Source organism: Lepidochelys kempii, chromosome 11 (genome assembly GCF_965140285.1).
Source record: "Lepidochelys kempii isolate rLepKem1 chromosome 11, rLepKem1.hap1, whole genome shotgun sequence".
Classification (NCBI taxonomy): domain Eukaryota; kingdom Metazoa; phylum Chordata; order Testudines; family Cheloniidae; genus Lepidochelys; species Lepidochelys kempii.
In genome coordinates, this window is record NC_136390.1 from 11,890,031 (window position 1) to 11,903,230 (window position 13,200).

The following is a 13,200-nucleotide window of genomic DNA, read 5'->3' on the forward strand; positions in this document are numbered from 1 at the left end:
TAAAGACATAAACCCTTTGTAAATTATAGAAATGTTAATTAGGATTTAAACGGGTTTTGACATTGCTGGTATGCAGGAAGTGCTGTTTTCAGTAAGGGCATGATCCTGGTCTCATTGAAATCAATGGAAGATTTGCCATTGAGTACAGTGGAAGCACAATTAGGTCATTGTATAGCTGATAGAAACATATGAAAATAAGAACACTGATTGGAGGAGTAAGAGCCTGTCAAGTCTGTCCCAGCTATCTACCAAGTTTTCCTTTCTTGTACTTGCTCCATTCTTTTTTGAGTATTGCTATAGCAAAGCATTGCAGAAGTTTTGAAGGCTTGTTTACATGCACATCTGTTTGTCTGTCTATCTAAGCTCTGGTATGTTCCATAACTCTGATATCTGAAAGTCTCCCAAAATTATAAAGTATACCAGTACAGAGAGATTATTCTCTTTTCTCCCCAATACAGTCTGGACTTTTTGTTTGTTTGCTGTGAACAGTTTTATCTGGTGTTTGTTCTTGTGGGCAGGTTGGTGAAAGAAGCGTATTTTGCATGTTGCTCTGGAGGCAATGAGGTTCATGATCATTCTGATCATGTTGCTATTTCACCCGTCACTGCTATTTCACCTGTGCCTTCTACACAAATGAGGACCAGAGAAACAAAGTGCCTTATTCAAGGTCACACAATGAGTCAGTAGAAGAGTCTGGGATAAAAACCAGAGCCTCTAGACTCCCTGCCCCTTGCTCTTAACATTAAACATTTCTAACACACATGAATTCAGCTAACACACACGTAAAACAAGTTAGGGTGAAGTGAGTCCCAGGCATCAAACACTGTGGCCTGACCAAGGATCGTAACAAGATTCAAACGCAGCCAGCATTATTCACATTATGGTATCAGCGTCAGCAATATATAGAGAAATCTGACAATCAAAGGCCACTCCAAAGCCTGATTCAGGATTGTGATGTGAACAGTTGGCTCTCAAGAACTAGGTTGAAAAGGTTGAACATCGCACCTATGTTCTCAATTAATTACAGATAAGCCTAAGTGTCCTCCACCCTACCCACTGCCCCATCTATTCTAGTTTATTTCCACAAGTCCTTTAAAATATATGGGGCAGATCTTCATTAACATCAATGAAGCTATGACTATTTACACTATTTGAGGATCTACTCCTATCTATACATTTGAACACTTATCTTGAAAACTCATATCTTGTTTTTGAAACCAACCAAAAAGCAAGAGACAGGATTGAATTTTAAGATATAAGTCCTCTTTTCAGTGCACACATGAAACATCTATCTATCTGTCTTCCTTTTCTATCGTCACATATCCAATACACCCATCACCATAGTAATTAAGCACCAGCTACAAATAGCAAAGAAGCATAATGCTATTCAGTGATGTACTATCTCTGCTTCCCCCTTTTGTTGTCAGTATTTTTTAGAATTCTTTTTGTTGAACCACATGAATTAATGTAGGAAATTATTGCTGTGCATTTAAAAATCAGTTTCTACTGCAGTACTGTTGGGTTGGGAGCCCTCAGTCTAAAGGTTAGATTGAATTTGGACTTTAAATCGTACTACTGACAGGACAAGGGAAGAATGCACTGCCCCAAACTGGATTGCAAAAAAAAGTTGTTCTTGTAAAAGTTGCATGGAAGCTTTTATTACCTGAAGGTGTCATGAACATGGTTTGCCGTGCCAGCTGAACTATGCCATTTCTGACAGCACTGTGCCCCATGACGCACAAGCTATTGGGTTAGTGCTACAGCTGATCAGAAAAATTAGTTTAATCAGAATTTGCTAATGCTGCGAGATTGGAACATTTCACAGAGATGATTTTGCCAAAGTTTTGACGATTAGCTGCTGCCCGCCAGGGCTTCTGAGGCTGGAGACTCTAAGGTATCCAGCGGCTGCAGTCCTGGAACAGCCTGTCAGGTGGATTGCGCTGGGGACCTGAGGGCTTCTAGGGTCCGCAGCTCTAGGACAGCCATTCTGTTTCAGGGAGAATTTTTGGCTATTGTTCCTAATTAGAAGGAAAGCATATTCTGAAATATCAAAATCCACTGTGAAATGGAATTACCTGTCTCTGCACAGCCCTGGTTAGTACTGGCTCAAAGAGAAGAGTCCACGCTAACACCTCTTCTCCAAACACTAAGGTTTTCTTTGGAGGTCTCCCATCCAAGTATGTATCTTGTATGTGTTATTTAAATAACAATTCAGGGTGATACGGCTGCAGGCAATTTGAGAGAGAATCATTTAGCCAAAAAGATTTTGTATGAAAACTCATTTGTTGGTCCATTAAAAGTGCCACAGCACCTACCTTGTCTACTTTTATTTTTGAAATCTACTATGTCTTCAAACATTTTCCAATGTCCTATTTAGAATAGTGATTGAAATAGGCACTATAAATATGATGCTATAAACATCCAGGCAATAGAATTGAATGGCAAAACATCTGAGCTGCCAACAGCCTTTACCAGTACATTGTTCATCACCAATCTGATATAAGACATAAGCACACCTCCAAAGGAAGATAATCTGTAATGCAGAGACATACTCATTAAATTTATGACCAAGTGAAAATTATATATTGATATAAGAATTTGTTTATATCCAAGAGTGAGTCATTGATGGTTTGTGATAACTGCCATTTATAGGTGACAGGTAATTGTGTATTTTTAATTCATTTATTTAAATAGTTTAAATGTTCTTAATTGTATAAGGCCTCTGGGAGTATGTGCATGATTAAAAAACAAATGACTTTAAAGTGGAAGACTCCCTTTCCAGATACAATTGCATACCCTCCTACCTGGGCTTCCATCTGACAGAGACCAAAGAGATGGATCTACTTGTGTACCTGCCTAGTCCCTGTCATGACAGTATCTGAGCACCTCACAAAAATTAATCAGAGTAACTGTTTAAGGTAGGGAAATGATATAAACTTTACAGATAGAAAACTGAAGCATGGAGAGGTTAAGAGACTTGCTCCATCACACAAAATTTGTCAGTGTGCCAGAATGGAACCCAGATTTCCAGCTACCAATCCAGTGCCTTAACCACAAGGCCATCCTTCTTCCCCTTGTAACTTACCTTAAAGGTGAGTAAACTTGGGCTCTGCCAGACCAGAGTTCCAACTGTTGCCCCAGTGCTTCACATGATTCTAACTGCTTTGGTGGTACATGAGGAGAGACATGGTCTCTCAGAGAACATCTACACAGCCTGAAGCAGTGAGCCTCCCAGGCAGGATAAGAGATTCAGGTTTGCAGGGCCTCACACTAGTGTTCTAAAAATAACTGTGTTAGACAGTGCTTTGAAATTACAGTTCAGGCTGGAACTCAGGCTTTAAAGCATCCCTAGGCTTCAGGGCCCCAGCCCACGCTGAACTTTCTATACAGCTATTTTTAGTGAATTAGTGTGAGCCTGAGTCTCTTGGCCTGGGCTGGGAGGCTCACTGCCGTGGATTGTGTAGATGTATCCTCAGACAGCTGGGACTCCGGCCCTATAAGGATTTATAGAGAAAGTGAAGACCTTGAATTCCACCAGGATACAAACAAGAAAAAAGTACAGCTTATGGAACTGGCACAGTAGGCAGCCTGTGTATTGCTGCAGCAAGCCAGCAGGAAGCTGCAGGCTGCACTAGCTAAAGCATCCACTCTGCAAGTCATAGAGGCATGGATACCTGGTGAGGTTTGGACCTGAGAGAAGAGATTGCAAATACCTGGCTATACACAGCGGGAAGGAAGTAAACCCAGCTATTAATGCCACCTGAGAAAATAATTCCAAATTATTATTTATTGTTGTATGACAGTAGCACCTAGAAACTCGAGTCCAGGATCGAGAACCCATTAGGCTAGGTGATGTAGAAACACAGAACAAAAAGACTGTCCTTGCCTCCCCCACTGGGGAGTCAGTATCTGGCTCCACTATACCTTCCATTACCCCACTTGCAACGGCTGCGTCTTACCTGGATTGAGTTTGTCAGCTCAGTCTCGTCTATTTGCCAATCTCTGTCAAACACTGGAAAAGCAAAGGCATCAGACCTTCTGGGTCTGATAAAAATGAGACACAGGGAGGTATGTTATCCACATGATGATGCCTCCCCTCAGAATGTCTCACTGTCTCTTCTATTTACACACACAAGGTAAACAGCAGGGATGCTCAATTCTAGGTGATTTACAAGCATATTGTAAACAATAGTAACAGTTATAAAAGAAAACTTGTCAATGGTTGGGGATTATCAGGTTATTTTTGCTACTAGCCTGTTCAACTGCATGATGCTACTGCTGTTACCCTAGTCTTCCTTTCCTCTTATTTCAGAGTGGTAGCCGTGTTAGTCTGTATCAGCAAAAAGAACGAGGAGTACTTGTGGCACCATAGAGACTAACAAAGGTATTTGAGCATAAGCTTTTGTGGGCTAAAACCCACTTCATCAGATGCATTCCAAAATTCCAAAATACAGTTGGAAGATATATATATATATATACACACACACACAGAGAACATGAAAAAATGGGTGTTGCCATACACACTATAACAAGAGTGATCAATTAAGGTGCGCTATTAGCTGCAGGAGAAAAAAACCCTTTGTAGTGATAATCAGGATGGCCCATTTCCGACAGTTGACAAGAAGGTGTGAGTAACAGTGGGGTGGGAGGGGGAATAAGCATGGGGAAATAGTTTTACTTTGTGTAATGACCCATCCACTCCCAGTCTTTATTCAAGCCCAATTTAATGGTGTCCAGTTTGCAAATTAATTCCAATTCAGCAGTCTCTCTTTGGAGTCTGTTTTTTAAGTTTTTTTGTTGTAATATTGTGACTTTTAGGTCTTAATCGAGTGACCAGGGAGACTGAAGTGTTCTCTGACTGGTTTTTGAAGGTTATAATTCTTGACGTCTGATTTGTGTCCCTTTATTCTTTTACATAGAGACTGTCCGGTTTGGCCAATGTACATGGCAGGGGGACATTGCTGGCATATGATGGCATATATCACATCGGTAGATGTGCAGGTGAACGAGCCTCTGATGGTGTGGCTGATGTGATTAGGTCCTTTGATGGTTTCCCCTGAATAGATATGTGGACAGAGTTGGCAATGGGCTTTGTTGCAAGGATAGGTTCCTGGGTTAGTGTTTTTGGTGTGTGGTTGCTGGTGACTATTTGCTTCAGGTTGGGGGGCTGTCTGTAAGCAGCGACTGGCCTGTCTCCCAAGATCTGTGAGAGTGAGGGATCATCCTTCAGGATAGGTTGTAGATCCTTGATGATGTGCTGGAGAGGTTTTAGTTGGGGGCTGAAGGTGATGGCTAGTGGCGTTCTGTTACTTTCTTTGTTGGGCCTGTCCTGTAGTAGGTGACTTCTGGGTACTCTTCTGGCTCTGTCAGTCTGTTTCTTCACTTCAGCAGGTGGGTATTGTAGTTGTAAGAATGCTTGATAGTGATCTTGTAGGTGTTTGTCTCTGTCTGAGGGCTTGGAGCAAATGTGGTTGTATTGTAGAGCTTGGCTGTAGACAATGGATCGTGTGGTGTGGTCTGGATGAAAGCTGGAGGCATGTAAGTAAGTATAGCGGTCAGTAGGTTTCTGGTATAGGGTGGTGTTTATGTGACCATCGCTTATTAGCACTGTAGCACTAACCCAATAGCTTATGCTCAAATAAATTTGTTAGTCTCTAAGATGCCACAAGTACTCCTCATTCTTTTTCCTTTTATTATTTGTTACACTTACTGGTTGCATTGTGTCTTTAATCTGTAACCTCTTTTGGCAGTAACTGTGGCTTCCTATGTGTTGACATCACCTGCAGGTAGTGCAAGCTGGGCATCAAATTGAAGTGGGAAGCAATGAACTAAAGGCAGCTAAATGCTAGTCTTAGGCCTTGTCTACAGTACAGAGTTTTGTCAACGAAAGTTATGTTGACACTCAAAAAGCGCTGTAATAAAAGTCGGTATTGCATGTTCACACTCGCTCCCTCTGTAGGCAGAGTGTGTCCACAGTTGGGGCACTATCATTGACAGTGTGAGCAATGCACTGTGGGTACCTATCCCACAGTCCAGCTCGACATCTTCCATCACTAGGTCTTGTGGGAAGATGGAGCGGATCATGGTGCATCTTGGGACCAGGCTCAATGTTCCATGATGCATTGTTTTCTGTCCCAGCATTCCATGGGCTTCCAGCTTTCATGGCATTTTTCAACATCCCTTGTTTGCTATGCACTCCAGCATCTTTGTGAGAAGGGATGAATCCTGCACTGCTCTCCTATGCTCTGATACCTGTCATTAAGACATTGTGGCTGGCAGTGCAGTTAATCATGAAGTTTCCAACTGAAGAAAACTCCCAGTTGCCTGACATGCTGTCTGATATGGATAGGAGTAACTTTAGATTGCTTTTGGCATTCATGGAACAGCTGCAGAAAGTGGATCATCACTTCTGGGCTCGGAAAACAAGCACTGATTGGTGGGATCGTATTGTCATGTAGGTCTGGGGTGATGAGCAGTGGCTACAGAATTTTTGGATGTGGAAAGCCACCTTCCTGAAAGCGTGTGTGGAGCTTGCCCCAGCACTACGGTGCAAGGACACCAGAATGAGAGCTGCCCTATAGGTAGAGAAGCCCTTGGCAATCTCTGTGTGGAAGCTAGCAACTCCAGACTGCTACCATGGTCCTGAATCCATTTGGAGTTGAGAAGTTGACTGTTGGGGCTGCATTAATCCAAGAGTGCAGGGCAATTAATCGTATCCTGCTACGAAGAATCATGACTCTGGGAACTGTGGGTGAAATAGTGGACAGCTTTGCAGAAATGGTTTACCGTAACTGTGGAGGGGCGATAGGTGGCACACATTACAATTTTGGCACCAGATCACCTTGTGACAGAGTACATCAATAGGAAGGGGTACTTCTCCATGTTGTTGCAGGCACTTGTGGATCACCGTGGGCATTTCACTGACATCAATGCAGGGTGGTCCAGGAAGGTGCATGACGCATGCATCTTCAGGAACACAAGCCTGTATAGAAAGCTACAAGCGCGGACTTTCTTTCCAGACAGGAAGATTACAGTGGGGGATGTTGAAATGCCCATAAGTGATCCTGGGAGATCTGGCGTACCCCTTACAGCCATGGCTCATGAACCCTTACATGAGAAACCTGGACAGCAGCAAGGAGTGGTTCAACAACAGGCTGTATAGGTGCCAGATGACAGTGGAATGTGCCTTTGGAAGATTAAAGGCACGCTGGCAATGCCTTTATGGCAGGTTAGATCTCAATGAGGATAATATTCCCGTGGTTATAGCCATGTATTGTACATTGCATAATCTTTGTGAAGCTAAAGGTGAAAGGTTTGCTCAGGGGTGGAGTATTGAGGCAGGTTGCTTGGCTGTTGATTTTGAGCAGCCAGATACCAGAGCTATCAGAGGGGCCCACAGGGAGGCAATTCAAATCAGGGAGGCTTTGAAGCAACACTTAGAAAATGAGAACCAGTAATGTATATCTCTGTGATTGTGCTGCAATGTTACATTACATGTAGGTTTCCTAGGAAGCAATGGTGAAATTTGTGGTCTTACATTCCATTAAGCAAATGCTTAAACTGCCTGTGTATGTATTGGTACTGCCTGCTATCTCAATTTGCAGGAAACAAAGATGAGTTACTATTCAAAAACTTGGCTTTTATTGCGCAAGAAACAACACACACGCACACACAGACAAAGATGCTTGGTGGGAAAGGAGGCACCAGGGAAGGACAAACTTTCAGAGCTGTGTGTAGGTCCAGCTATCATTTTGAAAGTTGTCCGATGGGGTGGAGTGAAGGGGAAACTGAGAAGTCCCGGAAAATGGAAAGGACTGTGTGGGTGGAGTTTGGGGTGGCACAGAAAAGAGTTCTGAATGTGCTGCAGGAGAGGGTGGGCATGCATCTGATCAGTCTGCAGCATTATTAAGAACTTCAGCATCTGTGTTTGCTCCTCCATGACTTTCATCATCTGCTCAGTAGCGTCCTTAACAGACTCCTGATTTTCTTTTCTGTCCTGCCTTTCGGCTTCCCTCTGCTTCTTTGGTTCCCTTTTCTCTGCATTGGAGAAGTGAAGTAAATCCTGGAACATGCCTTATGTCTCTCGTTGGGGTGGTTTTATTTGGTTGCCAAAACAGAGCATTTTTGCTGTCAAAATCACATCACAGAGTGTACACGTTCACTGTTTTGTTGACAAAAGCTGCCTTTTGTGACAAGACTCTGAAATGCAGACAAGGCTGTAGAAAACAATAATTCAGCTTTAGATAACTCCGTGTTGAATGTCCCTTTTAGCAAATATCTCTAATGCTGATTGGATTTTAAAATTCCACTTAATACCTTTGTCTATGTCAATCCTAATACAACAGGGAAAGAATATCCCCATACTGTTAGGTGTATAAATTGGTAGGCTTTGCGGATTCTCCTTTCTTTTCCTTTGTCCGTTGCCTTGTAGGAGAATTTCAGTATTCTGGGTGCATATATCCTTTTCACCACTGAAGAGTTTAGAGGGTGAATTTTAAGAACATCTAGTGTCTAAAGAGCTGCTGGATTAAAGAATTTTGAAAATGTTTTAACAGGGCTGGGATTCTTTGTGTTTCATTTCTTTCTCTCAGCTTGTTCAGAATAATTTCAACTTGCTCCATTAGCGCAGCGGCCATGGATGAGATTTACTTTCTCACCATTCCCCAGTGCAAAACTTCAAGAGCATGGCTAGAGAGGTACCAGCCTCTCTTTATTTTCAAATTCCCTCTATGCTAATCTAAATTTTTCAAGACACACTCCCACCCCCATGGCCTTCAGTTTTCATTTTTGGTCAAAGTACAGGTGGTCAGCAACCCGTTTGTGTGTTTACATGTATGTCTGAGGATCCAGACAGAGTTTCTAATAGCAAAGTGATCTTTGAAGCCTCTAAAGAATATTCACCAACAGTTTTGTACCAATAGAAATCCCTAAATTGTATTCTAAATTTGGCACAAACGCAGGGCTGCTGGTTTCACTGTAAAAATAAACTGCTGTTTCTTTGGACACCTTTTGTTGTACTTCTAGAAGAATGCAGTTGCTTCCATGGGATATTTCCTACCTGCTCATTTACAAAATGTATGTGTAAAATGGACTGGAAATATAAAGTTTCTAAAAATAAATGAAACGCCATGCCAGCTCATGCATGCAATAGATGACAATACCATATGGTACACGAGATTAAATGGTGGTGGTGCCATATTTTTTAAATGGCACAGAAAAAAACGGATTCTTCCTATTATAATTTTACAGCATGCAGGTTGTTGAGCTGCCCAGGGTGTTCCTTTTTATAGCATTTCTTTAAACAGTTGCTTTTGTTTGTGATGTACAGTTGGGAGTGGGCTGTAGCTAGAAGTAAAATTGAAACAAAGAATAAAAAGGCAACCCTTACACACAAACTTCTGGTGTATTTTTAGATGAAGGGACACATTTTGTTGAACTGTAAAAGGTGGAGTCTAGTTGCTGTCTTCCTTGATTTTATAATGGTGCCAAATTTTACTCTGTTACCTCAATGCAAAACTAGATTGATTCCGTTGTCATCAGTGAAAATAAATAATATTTATTGTGGTGTATCACAGCAGAATCTGGGCTTTGGCATTTTCTGCTGCTGTATGTTAACTCTTGGTCCAATAGGAATTAAAACTGCATAATGGTACAGACTCAAGGGACTATGTTTATTCACACATACATAATGTATGTTATGTAAATATGTGTATATAAAGAGGACACTGCAGTTTGGTCTGATCAGAGTACCACAAAGGAATTTGACGTTATTGTGGTACGATTAAAAGCAATACGAAAATAGTTTCCAGTGTGCTTTGTTATTGTTTTTCTAATAGAAGATACCAGGGTCAGATTTCTCCAAAGCAGGCATAAATTGACATAGAGATAAGATAGAAAGTAAAAAAAAAACGAATTGAAAGGGGGCACTTCTCTGAGGCCCCGGAAAGTGTATCTGAGGTGGGAAGAAGTGGCTGGAGCAATGTCACTAGGGGGGAATAAGCATACATGTAAATAGGACTCTTCCATGCAGTGTGAGGTTGAAGCAGATAGGTGGAAAAATGCTGATGGAAGGTAGATCCATTTATCTAAAGCAGGGGCGGGCAAACTTTTTGGCGTGAGGGCCACATTGGGTTTCCAAAATTGTATGGAAGGCTGGTTAGGGGAGGCTGTGTCTCCTGAAACAGCCAGGCGTGGCCCGGCCCCCGCCTCCTATCTGACCCCCCCCCTCGCTTCTCGCCCTCTGACGTCTCCCCCAGGACTTCTGCCCCATCCACCACCCCCTGCTTCCTCTCCCCTGACCACTCCCAGACCTCCCACCCCTGACTGCCCCCTGCTGCCCCATCCAACCCCCTCCCTCATTCCTGACTGTTCCCCCAGGACCCTTACCCCATCCAACCCCCCTGTTCCCTGCCCTCTGACCGCCCGGACCCCTATCTGCACCCCTGACATCTCCCAAACTCCCCTGCCCTTTATCCAACCCCCCCGCCTCTTTACCACACTGCCTGGAGCACCGGTGGCTGGTGGCACTACAGCCGTGCCACCCAGAGCACCGGGTCAGGCCGTGGCTCTGCAACTGTGCTGCCCGGCCGCCCAGAGCATTGCGCCGGCGGCACAGCTCGCTGAGGCTGTGAGGGAGAGGGTGCAGCGGGGGAGGGGCCAGGGGTGAGCCTCCCAGGCCAGGAGCTCAGGGGCTGGGCAGGATGGTCCCGCAGGCCGGATGTGGCCCGCAGGCTGTAGTTTACCCACCTCTGATCTAAAGGCTGGGGATTAAAGTCTTTAGGTATGAAGGGACTTCTTAATGTGACAGTTCCTCCAAAGGAACAGGTGAGAATAATGCCATAAAACATCAAAAAAAGAATGACATAATGCCCTGACTGATATGCAAATGTAGAACTATTTATTGTATGCCTGCATCCTCCCCTCTTCTTCAGAACTGAAGGCGAGGACATCTTCATACCAACTGAAAAATCTCAAAGTGGAGGCATTGATGGAATAATGATTTAAAACAAGACAGTGTTATTGTGAGGAATTCTCTAGAACCAGAAAAGCCTCGCTTTTTTTACTGTGTGGATTTTGTGAGCTCTTATCAAATTATTGATGGAGTTCAAGGCACAGCAACCAGAGTGATGTCTGCCCTGGGAAAAGAGCAAAAAGAGGATTATTAGACAAAATACATCATAAAGAAAACAGAATAGCATCCAAAGTACAGTGCTTGAAGATATCTTTGGTATACCATATGTTTGACATGTCCCAAAAGGCATCTTCTGGAAATTGGTCCTTTCAGTAGTTATCTTATATAAAGATATAAACAAAGCATGCATGCTGGGACTTTCCATATGTTTGTCATAAAAAAATCCATGTCTATGTATCAAAGGAATAGTTTACAACTTAACAGTATGTGAGAATGGAAAATATTATTTTTGATGTAACCATTATTGGCCAGATTACTTGAGTTACTAATGCAGCATACGAAGTGTCCGAGGTGCCTGTGTCCCTAAAGAAAAGGAGTGCCATGAAAGCTTATGCTCAAATAAATTTGTTAGTCTCTAAGGTGCCACAAGTACTCCTTTTCTTTTTGCGAATACAGACTAGCGCTGCTGCTACTCTGTCCCTAAAGAGAAATTGTTCTATGAAATTGATGTAAATCGTGGCATGAGATTGACTACATTACAGATTTCATGGGAATTTGAAATTTCCATAGGAAATAAAATGCTGTATCTCATACAAACTAGATAGTTTTTGCCTTTTAAAAATATTCAGAATATATAGTCTGCTCCCATTGAGACTAATGGGAGCTTTGCATTGACTTTAACAGGAGCAGGAAAGAATCAGTAACAAGCAACGCATGTCCAAGACATGCAATATTGTAAGTCATGATCTTCCCATTAGTTGCTATTTTTCTTATTATTATTTGTATTATAGTAGTGCCTGGAGACCTCAATCAAGATCTGAACCTCGCTGTAGTGGGCAACGTACAGACACATAGGGATATTCTTACCGAACAAATAGACAAAACAGACAAAGGATGGGCAGGGGAACAGAGGCACAGAAAGGGGAAGTGACTTGCTCTTCCATCCAAGTTCAGTGCTCTAGACCACACTGACCTTTTTTCTGCATTGTACTAATGGAGGGCCTGCTTCTGCTAAATGAAAGGGATTTTTGCAGTAGATGTCAGTGGGACCAGGATCTGCCCCTAACTTTCCTAGGGTGATGGCAGAAGGGCAGTATTCCTGAATGATAAATCATATCATGTTATTGCAGTGAATAGATTTTGACTGGGCCATCTGTCTTTGACTTATGTTTTTTCCTGTTAGGAAGTGGGTGCTTTCTCAGGAGTGCTATTTTGATGCACACTATATCTGTATTGCATGATGCACTGCCACTATGATAAATGTAAATAATTGGAATTCTTCATTCTGTCTTTGCAGACAGGGCCTGACCATTCTTGTTCAACTAAGAGTTATGCAAAGCTCTTGGAAGCAAAATGTATCATTATGATAAGATTCTCTGACTGTGTTCAAGGCTGCTGTCATTCAGCTTCCTTTATTTATTAGCTTGTACTGGGGAGGAGAATATATACATTTTGATGTGATTCATGGTTAATGAAAGTTCCTTAGTTGCATCAAGCTACTGCTAAATGCAAAGCCTGTTAATTGAGTTCCTATACTTACTTATCTATTTATCTACATTCCTGGAGCCTTAAATATCCATGTCTCTTCCATGAAGGGGTGTCTATTGGTTATTGTTTTACAGGAACTCGCTGATCATCTGGAGCAGGAAATCACCTGCAGGGAAGTGAACTAATATACTTGTAGGACTCTCAGTCTGCTTTAGCTAATTTAATATATTTTTGTGTAAATACTTCTGTACTTATTCCACCTCTGGGGTGAAACATGGCAACTGTTTAACAGAACAATACTGTGCAACAATTTAGACCAGAAAGCAAAGAATACATTGGAGACCCAAATATATTTTATTTATAGCAGATGTTGGTATCACACATTATAATTAAGGGTGAAAAACACTTTCTGTTATGACCTCCTATTTTCAAATGCTTATAACTTTCCTGGAAAATCATCTTTTGGATTGGAGGTGAATTTTTTGTAACATTTGAGCAAAATTCCATAAGCTATTTTTGATATATAAAAGACTAAAAACGCAATACACTTTCTCCATTATAGAAAGAAATCTTCAGTAGAT

The 13,200-nt window shown here is 42.2% G+C and overlaps 1 protein-coding gene across 2 annotated transcripts in view; it reads left to right on the plus strand.

Moving 5' to 3' along the window:
• The window catches only part of KALRN (kalirin RhoGEF kinase), a 637,223-nt gene that overhangs the window by 41,596 nt on the left and 582,427 nt on the right, over positions 1 to 13,200 (plus strand). The gene's annotated exons all lie outside the window — the stretch shown is intronic.